This window comes from Ictidomys tridecemlineatus, chromosome 15, assembly GCF_052094955.1.
Source record: "Ictidomys tridecemlineatus isolate mIctTri1 chromosome 15, mIctTri1.hap1, whole genome shotgun sequence".
Lineage (NCBI taxonomy): Eukaryota > Metazoa > Chordata > Mammalia > Rodentia > Sciuridae > Ictidomys > Ictidomys tridecemlineatus.
This window is the reverse complement of record NC_135491.1, coordinates 49,194,698-49,208,170: the sequence shown is the minus strand read 5'-3', so window position 1 is coordinate 49,208,170 and position 13,473 is coordinate 49,194,698. Positions and strand designations below refer to the sequence as shown.

The following is a 13,473-nucleotide window of genomic DNA, read 5'->3' as shown; positions in this document are numbered from 1 at the left end:
GTGCTGAGCTGGGAGTGCCCACCTCCTGCTGCAACCTTTCCAGTTGCTATTAATACCGTCCAGCTCTGCTCCAGCCCTCGCTTGCCTCTCAGCACGAACTGGCCCACAACAAACAGAAAATGTAAGCCTCAGCTGGTAGGAGGACAACTGTGGCCAGGAGGGAGGGCATGTCCCAGCTCTTTAGTTCTCCCTGACCCTCTCCCACTGTCCCTGGTGCAATCGATGGAACCAGTCCTTGAGAGGTGTCTTGTTAGTGGCACATGAGAAGCAGGGTCTGGATACTGCACTGGCAGCCTCCTGTTAGACTGGCTCCACCAGATACAGCGAGGAGCCTTCTGCTTCCTCAAACTGCTCTAAACTCTCGATTTGGGGTCTAAGGGGCCCCAGTGCTGCCCTATCTAGCTCTTTGTGCCTCTGCGTCTCTGCCGTCTGGCATTAGAACCTCTGTCTCCTACTTAGGCAGGACCGATTCTCCTGCACCACAGGCTGGACAGGTCCTGCTGCAAACTCAGCTCCTTGGTGGGTCAGGCCTGGGCTCCCATGCTGGCCAGTGCCAGCCCTGGACAGGGGGCCCTAGCACATGACTGGACAGGTAATGCTGGCTCCAGGTTTCTCTCATTGGTTGGTGTGGACTCCTCCCTATACCCACAAGTGGCTTTAGGGCTGGATCAAGTCATTCCATCGCCCCTCTTCCCTCTGGCCTGGGCCTCCTTCCTCCACTTCTATCCTCAGCCAGTCCCACCAGTGGACGGCTCATTTCCTTTCTATACTGGCTAGCAGTGGATGTCCACGCCCCTTGCGCAACCCCAAGGGGGCATGGGAGTTCTAGGAGATGCTGGGGGTCTCCCACCAATCCCAGTGTGCAACCTAACATGGAGGGGAAGAGAATGCAGAAGCCCACAGCCCTTCCCACCAGAGAGGACATGCTGTCTGCAACGTCCGGCCCAATAGCTGGGCTCCTTCAGGAATTTAAAGAGCAAGTAGCTTTGGGTTAGCAGAACCCTAGGGTGGGAGAGGAAGGAGAGGCCTCCCCTATGAGGTTCCGAAAGCCCCCGAGTTTCAATGTGTCTTGCCCCTCCCCCTTGCTCCCTTCTCTTCCAACTCTCTGCTTCCCAAGTATGAAAATTGTAAATCTGTTTTATTTATTTCAATCAATCCTCGGCAGTGTGCCCCTCAGGGCAAAGGCAGCCATGGTAACCCTGCCAACTCATGCCTTAAAAATTCATCGTGTTTAATGCAGTCGATGTGTCTGATACACTTAAAAGTTTCCCGGGGGCGGGGGTGGGTGGAGGGGGAGGAAGAGGAGACACGAGGGCTTGTTTTTCTGGGTCTTGCTGGGAGTTGGTGGAATGGGATGGATGATTGGGAAGAGGCGAGGAAGAAAGGGGCCTTTTGTCCTCTCAGCTATCTGTCCCTCTGTTCAAGAGCAGCTACTGCCAGGCTGGGGGTGGTGATGTCACAGTACCTGGGAGAGATCATATAGAGACTTTCAGGGAAGGTCCCATCAGGGCAGGAATGCTGTAGAAAACCAGGTGGCCTCACTGAGATGGCCAGGTCATTCTGGGCTTGGGCTTTGCTCTAGGGACTAAGCTGAGAACAGGGAAGAGCATGAGAGGTGACTTCTGCCTCCTCTACCGCCCAGGGGGGCAGCTGGCAGCTCTTCCTGACATGGGTAGGGCTCCCCTCTCCAGGACAGAATTCATCTTCTCTCTGGCCCAGGGACTTGCTGGGCTGTATTTTCCATGTGCTCTTACTACTCGACCTGGCCTGTTCCCTGCTGCCTGTCCATAGACAGGCACTTCTCGAGCCCCCACTGGACCTGCACACATCCTTCTTGGGAGAAACCTCGCCCTTTCCTGCCTCCTGGTAGCTGGTGCCCATCATCTCCTTCTGAAAGTTGTAACTGCCCCTCACCCTGGCCCATCCTTGGCTTATACAGTGATCTTCCACAGGAGCTGGACCTCCGTGAAAGTGGGGAGATGGGCACTTGTGGAACAGAAAATTAATGGCCAGGAAGGGACAAGGTGGCTTGGTTACCTTAGTCTGGAATTTGGCTTATATGCAGAGCTGTAGGCAAAGGGACCTAGGGAATCAGGTGAATTCTGAAAATGATAATCGGGGATTCCGTGAGGTTTTGGTTGATGTACTTTCAGAAGCTGCAAGGAGGTCCTTGGAGGGAACTTGGCAGGTGTCTGGACTGAGTGAGTGTGACTTTGTTCAGATACTCCAGAATACGGCTGGGTGCAGTAAGACAGCCCAATTGTGGAATCAGAGCACAGCCCCGTGCTGGAGGTGCTAAAGCTGTGCCGGAGGACCCTGTGGCTCAGCCTAGATATGGTCATGGTGCTAGAGAAAGAGACAATGCAGGGAGACAAGGCTAGTGAGCAGAGAGTGTGGGTGGGGGCCACTGTTCCCCAGGCTGAAAACCCTTGGTATGGCCTCTCTGTGTTTAAGTTTCATCTTTTGAACCCTCAGAACAAATGAAAACAAAGAAATGGGCCACTACCGGAAACTCTGTTGTCTTCATGCTGATCAACTCCAAGAAGCGCTGAGATGGCCAGGGTCTGGGACAGGACAGCTCCTGCCTTCTATGCCCAGGGATTTCCTTTGCTGGAATCACCACTTCCTTCCTCACAGTGCCCATAGATGAGACAGTTGTGGGGCAGGTTCTCTACATTAGATACATCGTGTATGTTAAATCCTTTCAACATGGGACAGGGTTTACTGCAGCCCCTGCCCTAATGGGAATGTGACCAAAGCGTAGATCAGGGGCCTTGTCCAGGCCACATCAGGTCTCTGCCCCAGCACTTCATTTCTTAGCTGCTAAAGCTTCAGCACATCTCCACTTTGAGACTGTAACCCAGTTAGGGGCAACTGTCCATCGGTATTACTGGGATCTTCTTTCTTTCTTTCTTTTCTTTTTTTTTTTTTTGCAGTATCCAATCCAGGACCTGCTACATTCTAGGCAAGAGCTCCACAACTGATCTACATCCCCAGGCCCACCAGGGCCTTCTGATCTCAGAGCCTGTTCTTTCAGAAGCTCGCTAGGGCTCCCGGGCGGTACATCTGCAAACCAATTCCTAACCCGACCCTCCACCTTGGGGCCATGTCTGTAAGTGACAGGCACTGACCACACCTGGCCAGGACAGTGCTGGTCTGTTATTCACACTTAGTTCTGCCCTGCTGGGGTGATGGCTTGTCTCCAAGGGGATGAGAGGGAAGCAGGGCCTGGAAAATGCATCCACAGCTCACAGCCAGGACCTAAATTCAGACTTGGGGGAGGAGTCAATGGGCATGACTTCAACAGCAGGTTCCCAGAGGGACTGGGATGTAGCTCAGCAGTAGAGCACTTGCCTAGCATGCACTGGGCTCTGAGTTCCATTCACAGCACCACAAATACACACAAAAAACCTCCCACCAGCAGCTTCCCAGAAACCTTTGTTAGGGTGGCAGCTTCTGAGTGTGGGTCCCAGGTCAGCTGCCTCCCAAAGTCCAGGGCGGGGGGGATTTTAATATAATGACTCCTGGTGCCCAGGGAGACACGGTTAAAGCTGTTGCTGTGAATCCAGGGCTGATACTGCCAGGGAAACAGCACCCCTGAGCCCCAACTGCCCTGGAGTCTCCTTGGTGACTGTTAGGGAGCCACTGATGTAATCGCTCTCTCCCTCTGAAACCCTCTGGGCTCCGGCCCTCCTAAGCAGGATTTCCTCCTGAGGACGTACTAAGCCTCCCCTGCGGAGGCGGCCCTGCCTGTGAAGAGGCTGCCACAGCCTGATATGCTGCTTCCTGGTCCCAGATCTGCCCACCATCCATGCCCCTGCCACCTTCCTGCTCCACTCCCTCATGGGACAGAAGAACCTGAAGCCTAGGACTGGTCTCAGAACACACAGTTAGGGACATAGTGGGGTCAGAGCTCGGGTCCCCGACTCAGAATTCATGTACCTATTAGGTCAGATGGTCCCACATGGTGACCTATCCGCAGAGGGTCACAGATCTCCCCTCCCTAGGCTAATCCCTCCTTCCATCCATTCAAGGGCCCCCATAACTACAGCTTGAAGGTCCAGGGGCAGAGATGCCTCCCCACTCCTGCATGTGACCTTACGATGGCTCCTCAGTTAAATTCTGTCTTAGGACAGGGAAGAAAGAAGCACATTTGTAACTCTGCTGCTCCCCTCTTCAAACTACAGGGGTGGCCTTCTGGGACAGAAGGCAAGTGAGTGCCCAGAGTTCAGAGAGTGCCGAAGGGCTGCACCATCATACTCTCGAATGCTGGCATCCCCAGCCCCATAGTCTTCCTGTTACCACACTGTTCTGTTCACATTTTCCTTTATTTCACCCAATTATTCCCACACGAGTCCCTTTCTTCCAGGCCAAGGGATCACCCCCTGCTGCTGTTTATACATCCACAAACAGACGGGCGGTATCCCTTCCACTGTAGTCAGAGTGGAGCCCCATGCGGAGGCCTTGTCGGGGCACCCTCCTTTCCCTCTGCCCTTACAGCATGAGCCCAATTATGTTCCTGGTGGCTGTGGGTCCTGGCTGATCACAGGGATCCTCTGATGGCTCACATTCCATGGCGCCCTTTTAGGATTTAATGTGTTCGGAAGTGGTTCCAAGCAGGGGTTGTCATTTTGATTCTGGTGATACCTCCCAGCGGAGTCACCATCTCTGGTCCTATTAGTGTCCTCACCTACCCAGAAAGCTGCACACTTACCCTCCAGGATCAGGAGGCCCCCTCCTTAGTTGAGGGACGGCTGAATCTGGGGTTTGTGAATCACCTAAGGACTCCCAGAGGCACCAGGACTGCAGAGAGGCCCCATCTCTAGGTGTGGGTGCTCCGCGTTCTTAAGCTTCTGGGATAGGTCTGAGAACTGCTGCCACAAACTGCCTCACCAGAGCCGAGAGCTCCACGCGCTGGCAGTGTCACTCTGGGTGGAAACGAGGGGATTTTAAGAGCAGTTTCAGAGGCCGTGTAGCAACAAAGCCTGGGCTCGGCCCGGATGCCCACCTTCTCATCCTGCCTCATCCTTACCTCCCTGGACCTGCTGTCCCGGTTTCTGCCTGCCACTGCACCCTCTGCTTCCTTCCTGTCTCTCCTGCTGAGCACAGCCCTGCTCCTCCATCCACACACAAAGAAAATCAGACTAACTCGCAGACAAGACCCACGTTGTGTCCAGGACTCTTTCTGGCACCCACATGCAGGCAGTGGCTTCCTTTGGTGGCCTCAGAACTGGTTTCACCTCTAACAGCAACAGCCTCCCTGGGGAAGGAAGCTTGGCTCGCCTGCTCCTGCGCCCGGCACCTGCCATCCTGCTTCCTGGTCACACAGCACATACACACAACACGACAGGCACCGGATTAGAAGCTAGAATGATGGGGCTTTTCTGGTCCTCACATTTTAGTCTGAGGTTTTGTGAAATTTTATGAACTGAGATGGTTTTCTGCAGCTCTTTACAAGAGCCTGCTTAAAGGGCACAGAGATAAGAGCGGAAAACAGAAGGGCTAGTTAAACACTAATGCCCACCACCGGCAACAAAGAGCAGCTCCCGGAGTGGCTCTGCAGTCTCCTGGAATACTGGTAAAACGCACAGGATCTGGCAGGGCTGGGAGGACGGCAGAGCCACAGCAGATGTGCAGGGACAAATGTGGCACAGAGGAGACCCTTTCAAGTATTCGCGGCTTCAGGTATTCTTATTTGTACCTTCCCCCACTGCCTGCCAGAAGATGGAAAAATTCCTTTTGTGATCAGTCATTTTCAGGGAATTTTAAGATGCATGAAATAGGCTTTTTGTCCACATGTTCCTTGCCAGCCCAGGAAATCTTCACGGGATTAAACGTGTGAGAATGAGAAAAAGCCCCAGGCGTGCAGCGTCCTTGGAAGTTTCCACAGAGGAAAAGTCCCAGGACTTGGTTACAGACCAGACCCCCAAGCAGAGGACAGGGACTGGCTGCCCTCTACCTAGGACTTCGCCTTTGCCCCCCTGAGCAGCCTGGGCAGTCACACACATGGGGCACTGGAACCCTCAGGCTTAGTGATGATCTACACGAGGGGAGAGAGTGCTCCTGAGCCACTGTGCTCCAGCCCAGAGAGCAGAGCGCAGGGACCAGGTGAGGTCAGGATCCACGAGCCAGGAAAGGGTGCAGGCAAGGCAGACTGTCGAGCAACCCTGAGACCAGAATCCACTATGGAAAACCACAACGAACCAAGCCCCATGTTTATAAATGCACAGAGAAAGTTTTGGAGGGAAATTCATGAAGCCAATGACAGAGGCTCCTTTTGGAGAGGAGATGGTAGTAAAGGGTCTTTCACAAGCTATGCTATATTTTTCTATTACTTCAATTCTTATTTTATATATTTTCAATACTTTTAAGCATAAAAAAGAAAGTACTTAGAATCCTATATGTTTGAGACTGTCCTGGACTCCTTAGTGGAAACTGTCAGTGGCACAGTCCCAGAGCAGGGCCTGGAGAAAGTGGTGCCACTTGAGAGAGCCCTGAGAGGCAGTGGGACTCTAGCAGCTCTTCCCTCTCCAGAGAGGGGCTGCTGCGGATTTAACAATGGAAACATGCATTTTACAAATGAGAGGATCAACAGCCGGGAAATGATATTTTTAGCTACTGTGGCTCTTTGCTTCAAAGGCGTATGTTTCATCTAAAACCAGGCAAACCTCCTACAAAGTCTGCCTGTTTGCAAGGAGTGATTAGCATAATACGAGTAGGAAAGAAGGCCTGGCTCCACTCGGAGGCAGGAGTGCCTACTACAGGGAGGCCTTCTCTTGAAATAGAACCGCCAGATGAGGAACGTCTTATCAATGGAGATGAAGCTTCACTTGGAGCAGAAACACTGCCTTACACTCTGGCCTGGCTACTGAAATGCAGCTGCCACTTGCATACAGTGGGATCTGAGGGTCTCAATGACCACAGCTCTACCCTGGAAAGCTGCCCTTCCGGGTGCCATTTAAATATCACCTTTGTCTCATGCAACTGTCCTCTTCCAAAGGGTCTTGGGGCTGCCTGTACAGAAGTCCTCTCTGAGGGGTAAGACAGGGCCAAGTCAAGGGTAAGCAGGAGGGATAGACAGCAGGTGGGGGCAATTACAGGATGCGGTCATAGGTGTTGACATCCCAGGGAGATTTCACCTCCAAGGTCATCCTACTGTGGGAAGGATGGTGCTGCCCCTCAGAGCTGCTGCAGGCACTCCCACCAGCCGTCCAGGCCTCTCCTCTCCTGGCTGCATGCTTGGCCTGTGGGAGCATCTTTTGATGGTTGCTGTTTCCTGCCTGGACACTGTCAGCTGGCTGGGAAGGACTTGGGGTCGTGCACATGTGAAGAGAGGCACGGACTCTCCTCATAACACCACATGAATGAAACAAAGGTGCGACCTTCCAAGACTGTAACTGCAGATACTCATCTCCCGGTAGCAGTGGAGACAGATAACACCCAGCAGCTGTTCCACAAGCTTCCTCTTCCCTGTCACACCAGGCCAGGGGCACCATACTGAGGGGGCTTGCCACAGGGGTTGGGGCTGTGGGTGGCGGTGGGGTGCTGGGAGCAGAGAGTGGCGGGTTGCCTTCTATTTTAAGCACTTCTGGCAGGAATGAGAAGAGACTGGAAGGACCAGTCATTTCTCCATCACCTCTCCCCCTTAGTGCTCCCTCCAGAGGAAAGAACACAGATAGGTCTTCCTGCAGAGGGTCAGGAAACCAGGAAATGCTTGCAGACGGGGTGCACAGCTGAAGATCTGAGAAAGCAATTACCGTGCTACTGGGGGGCCTGCGAGAAGCAGAAGGAGCCGGACTGGGGCAGTCACTCAGGCTGCAAGGGCAGGAAGGAAGGAGGGGAACTCCAGGTCCTGCCAACTGTTGTGGCCAGGGCTTCCAACAGAGGTGGGTGGGGGTCTCCTGCAGGAAAAGGGGAGGCTGGCCTTTGTCCATCAGGAAAGGAAGGGCTCAGCTCATAGGAAGGAAAAACTGACTCTTCTCAGGACAAAGGAGTGGATGAGGAAGGCTGGCTGGATTCACAGGCCCTGGGAGTAAACTGACTAAAGCCAGCATCCCACGAAGAGCCAAGAGTATGTGTCCAGGTCAGGGATGTCCGGGGCATAGAGGAGGTTTTAAAGTTAGGTCAGATAATCTGCTTATACTGTCTGTCCCAGGAGCATGAATGTTCCAGAATGATGTGGTGGCAAGATGCCTTGTCAAGCGAGCTGCTTGAGCAAACTCCTTAAGGAGCCTTTGCTGTTGTATGAGGCTAATGGCAGGGCAAGGGATGCATGGCCGCAGCTATCATAGTGAATGAGTGGTCTTACCCACCCTGTTTCCTGCGACCCTCTCCTGGTGGGCCCTGGCCCTCTTTCACTTACACAAACTGGAAGTTCTGGGAGCCCATAGGGCACTGAACTTAGGAGCCAGTCACCTCAGGCATGGCCTTGTGCACACCACGCCACCCCCAAGGCTCTGGCATGGCTGCACACCAGCAGCTTCCGTCAGGGACTTGGGCACCCCATGAGTGGGGTTTTGTGAACCTGTTCAGGCCCTTCAGTGGCTCACTGAGTACCATAGAGCTGCTCGTGAGGCAGCTCAGGGCCTGATCTGTCCCCGACTGCTGGGCTCCCTTGCCTTCCAGATACCCAAGTCCCACAGACTTGGGAACCAGCCTCTGGACTCCTGAGCAGATGGCTAGCAGAGCCACAAACACTTCCTTTTCCTTGCTCCCAGCTAGTGCTTACTGCTCTCTCATGGCTCAGCTTAGACATCCATCTCTTTCCAGAAGCTTTCTTGGACCCCTCTACTGGACTGGGCACCTCACCCCCACCCCATCTGCTTCTACAGAGCATCAACACACCGCAATGTTACCAACTAAGCCTAGAGGGCAGGACCCAGCTCTGCCCATTGTGGTGTCCCCACTGGTGGCCACTGGGCTTGACACTGGCAGACACACGGGACAGATCTGCTCAGTGACAAATAGCCACTTGGGGCTCTCTAGGCCAGCACAGCAGCAGGGCTGTCCTGGGTGCCAGGGCAAGACTCTTCTCCACGCTTATAGGGGAGGGGGCTGAGCTCTTGCTCCTGGCGTTCTGCTCTCAGATGCGAGGCTCTTGCCCGGCCTGACAGCTGTGGCCTAATTTCCAGGGCTATCACCGGGCTCCTTATTTTTACCCACTTGGTATTTTTCATAGCTGATGCATGGGGGATGGTGAGGGACTGGAGGTGGGGGAGGGTGTATACGAGAGGAAGACACAAATGCTGTGGGGCCAGGGCAGGTTGTGCGGTGTGGAATGTGCCAGGCAGGAAAGGAGTGGGGGTAGGCATGGGAACGTGGAAAAACCAAATGTCATTTTTTTTTCTTAAATTAAAAAAAAACAAACAAACAAAACCACAACAAACACCACCCCAAATCCAACCCCTTGCTTTTCCTCGGTAAGCATTTTCGACAAGGTCACAAATGCACTGGCTCTATAGATTTTTGGCTCCAAACCACATTTCAGGCAGCCTTTAAGAGCCAGTTCTTGGCGTAGCTTCAGCAGAGCCTGAGGAGAGGGAAAACTAGGGCACTTTTATGCTTTGAGAAAACATCAGATCCAGGTCACAGCTTCCTGGCTCCACTGAGCTGTGGGGCACCCCCTTCCACAGCCTGAACCTGAGCACCCCTCACTCCCAGACTGGCATCTCCTTCAGGGCAGGAATCACAACACTGGGTCACATGTTTCTTTTTTACTTGTCACCTGTCCGCCTATTCCTCTGAACTGCCACCTTTGTGCCAGCAGGAGCCACCGCTCTCAGTCTCTCTGTGTGTCCTGGCTGGCGTGGGGCCCAGCCCATCCCAGGCCTCCAGAGCATTCATAGAATGGACAGCTGTGTCTAGGGAATATCTGCCCCCTGCCCTCTGGCTAGGTGAGCTCCTTCATACAAACTCCCTGGCACTCCACCTGCCTCTAAGATGCTCCCACAACACTCAAAAGGCCTCCTCTCAGGACTGTGGAGGCTAGGCCCCGGTTGGTCCAGGCCATGACTCCGTGCAAAGGTGGCAATGGAGAGTAGTTACTGGAAAAAGAGCCTCAATTTCCTCCTGTGTTTAAGGACCTGATCCCGAAGGACCCTTTTGGCCACTGTCTGTCTGTCTGAAACTCTCCTGGTCTCTCTTCATTGATGGTCCCATGGTTACCATCTGGGTGCACACACATGGAGAGGGGACATAGAATGGGTCCTGCTGGGAGGTACTGGGCTGCATCCACCCCTACTCCACACATGACAAGGGAAGATGCTTGGACTATCCTGCCAAGCACGGAAGCAGCCTCATAGGAGGGATTAGCCAGGAGGACCATGGGATTCCTCTCATGCTGCCCATATCCACTGGCCATGTCCTCCCTGTCTGCTCTCATGTGGTCTCTGGGAAGGTCGCTGGGCCATCTGTATCACTTCACCCTCCTTTATCCTCCTATAGCCACCGTGATAGGCCTGGAGTTGGGGTGTTGAGAGAACAGGAGTGAGCCATCCTGCCACACAGTGGGTGGCCTGAGCAAGAATGCAGCTGACATAAGAGGAAGAGGAGCCAGCTGTGGAGTGGGGAAAGGGAGACCCAGTTGTGAGGACAGGAGGTGAATCTAGCCTTGCTTGGACTTGGGAGTTTTTAATGGGCCATGCCTGCCTCTGTCGGTATACTACCTTTAATATTTTTTTAATGTGACACTGATAATTGGTTTTCTGTCATGCACCACTCAGAACTGGTCAGCTCTGCCCAAGGGCAGAGTTAGTTAAGTGGGGAGCAGGTAGAGGATGGGAGCATGCCAGGGTTCAGACTCCATTTAATGAGGACTCAGTGGCTCAAGAGCTCTCTCTCTGTTAAAACAGAAGAAGGTGTGTCAGCCCCGAATGCCTGCTTCCTGGCAGCTGAGGCAGCGAAGATGCCAAGCTCAGTTCTGTGACCATATCCATCTTCGGGCCCCCTCTCAGCTTGTCACTTATGTTCCTACTGCAGTCACCATTGTGGTGGCTGCGCCTGACACTTCCCAGTTATCCTGCACTAGCCTCTCCGCTAGGCATTTCCCATATGTCATGTCACTTAATCCTTGCAGAGAGCAGGGCCGGGCAGTGACGGCTTCATTTTGCACTTATGCAGGGTTTGTTCTCAGGGGTGGTGGGGTTGTGGCTCAGTGGCCAACTGGCTGCCTAGCATGCCCAAGGCCCTGGGTTTGATCCCCAGCACTGCCACAAAAGAAGCTCAGTGTGTTTAACATATACAAGGCCCTGAGTTTGACCCCAAAAAGTATGTGGAAAGAAAACTGTGCTCAGGAAGGCAGCCATGTTGGGGGCCTCTTCTGCTTAGTATCTCATGGCAAGAGCAGCCTCTTTGATTCAGAGAGCTGTTGGTCTCTACTAGGTTTGGGAACTGTTAAAGCTGCCACTTGAGTCCTGCAGTCCTGTCCCTGTCACTGCTGTTCCCACCAGGGACACATGACCCTGTCTGGGTCAATCAGAGCCTCCTCCTGGAATATGACCTACAGAGATGGGATGGCCAAGTGATACGGTGGCCATGTCTCTGTGATTTTGAAGAGACATATTAGGTGGTTTTTAAGGCCTTATTCAGAGCTAAGAAATAACCTCTGGGTTTTAGGCAGATCGTCCTCAGTGTGCAACCACTGGGAATGCATAGTAAACACCCACCAGACCTCAGACTGCACTAAAAAATCAAAGGAGAGCTTGCCTTTGCTGGCATGGTGGCTCATGCTACTCTGGAGGCTGAGGCTGGATGATCACCTGAGCCCAGGAGTTTGTGACCAACCTGGGCAGAGTGGGACCCTGACTCAAAAGCAAACAAACAACAAAGGACACCAATAAGTGGGAGTGGGAAAGCCCGCCACAGGGTAGGAAAAGATAAGAACAGTATGTGCAGCCAGGAAAAACTCAAACCCAAAATACACAAATCAGTAAGAAAAACATGAAAAACCCCACGGGCAACAGGTTTGTCATAAGAGGCTATCCAAAAGGCAAATCAGCTATGAAAAGTTGTGCAACTTCATTAATCTTCAGGAAAATGTGAATTAAACTATCTGCCTAACGGAAAAGCTACAATCAAAGACTGATGTGCCAACTATCTGCAAGGACAAGAAGCAGCTGGAGCCCTGCTACACTGCTGATGGGACTGAAATTGGGACAAGCACTCTGGGCAGTATCTTCCAAAGTCACAAATTTATGTCTACTCATCATTTCTGCAATTCCTAGGTATATAACTAGCAGAAATGTGTACATATTTACACCAAGAGACGCAAGACCATAGCATTATGGTGCCAGACTAAAAATAACCCCCATGTCCATCAATACTGGAACAGGTAACTAAACCCTGGCACCTTCTTCACACAGTGAAATCCTCTGTGGAAACTACTGCTTTGTCAACACACAGGAATCTTAGAGACCTAATGGGTATCAAAAGAAGCCAGGCTTTGCCAAAGAGCACAAACTGATTCCATTTATGTTAAGTTCAAAACCAGGTACCAACAAACCCAGAAGTGCTGGAAGTCAGGATGGAGCTATTTGGGGAGCAGCAGGAGGCTGATACCTGGAGACGTGATACCTCTTGGTGCTGGGAATGCTCCATTTCTTGGTCTGAGCCTCACTCCATGGGTGTTAACAGGAGAAATTAGTGGAGCTGTAGGGCACTTGGGATGTGCGCACTTCTAACAGTATATTGTTCTTTAAATTTTTATTCATAAAAGGCTCAGGGCACAGAGAGTAAGGTTGCTACCCCACCCTGACCAGAAGAGATAAGGTTGATTGGCAGCACTGACGCAGAATGGTAAAAGAAGGGGAGGTGGCTTTTACCAGAGATATGGCAAAACCACACTGACATCAAACCAGACTTCTGGGAGCATGGTGGCAGCAGAAAGGGCCGAGAGTCCTTGAGTGTGGACAACTACTCTTCCTTCCCAGGGGAAAGACTGGGTATGCAATCAGCAGTATGGAGTCAGAAGGGCCTGCCGCAGGCCCTGAGTTTACTCGAGAAGGCTGAAGGTGAAATGGAGACACAGTGGAGCTGGGGCCCGTGGTGCTCCTTCTGAGGGAGAGGAGAAAGAGACAAAGCTTAGCCCTTGAGGAAGCAGTTCCTGAAAGGCAGGAGCGAAAGATCAGGATCAAAACATGCCTCACAGGACCCTTGATGGAGGACAAGAAAAAAATGAGAGCTGACAACGTGGAGGATACGAGCAGCTGCGCTGAGCCAGGAGGAAACAAATCACTCTGGAGGAAGGAGGGGGTGAGGCCTGTCCTCCTGAGCAGCAGTCAAACGGAGAGAGCGCTCACTGTCAATTTACAAGGGAGGTCCAAGATTATGCTGGCTAAACAGAGACCGGAAATGGGCTGGGACAGTGGATGGGCCAGAGTATGGAGGAGTTCAGGGCTTTGATGGAAGACAGGAAGAGCAAAGAGAGGCACTCAGCATACCTACTGTCTGAAAGGGTGGCAGCCAATGGCAGCCATG

At 52.7% G+C, this 13,473-nt stretch overlaps 1 protein-coding gene across 3 annotated transcripts in view; it reads right to left on the bottom strand.

The window, feature by feature from the left end:
* The window catches only part of Vac14 (VAC14 component of PIKFYVE complex), a 102,491-nt gene that overhangs the window by 18,265 nt on the left and 70,753 nt on the right, over positions 1–13,473 (bottom strand). The window lies entirely within an intron of this gene.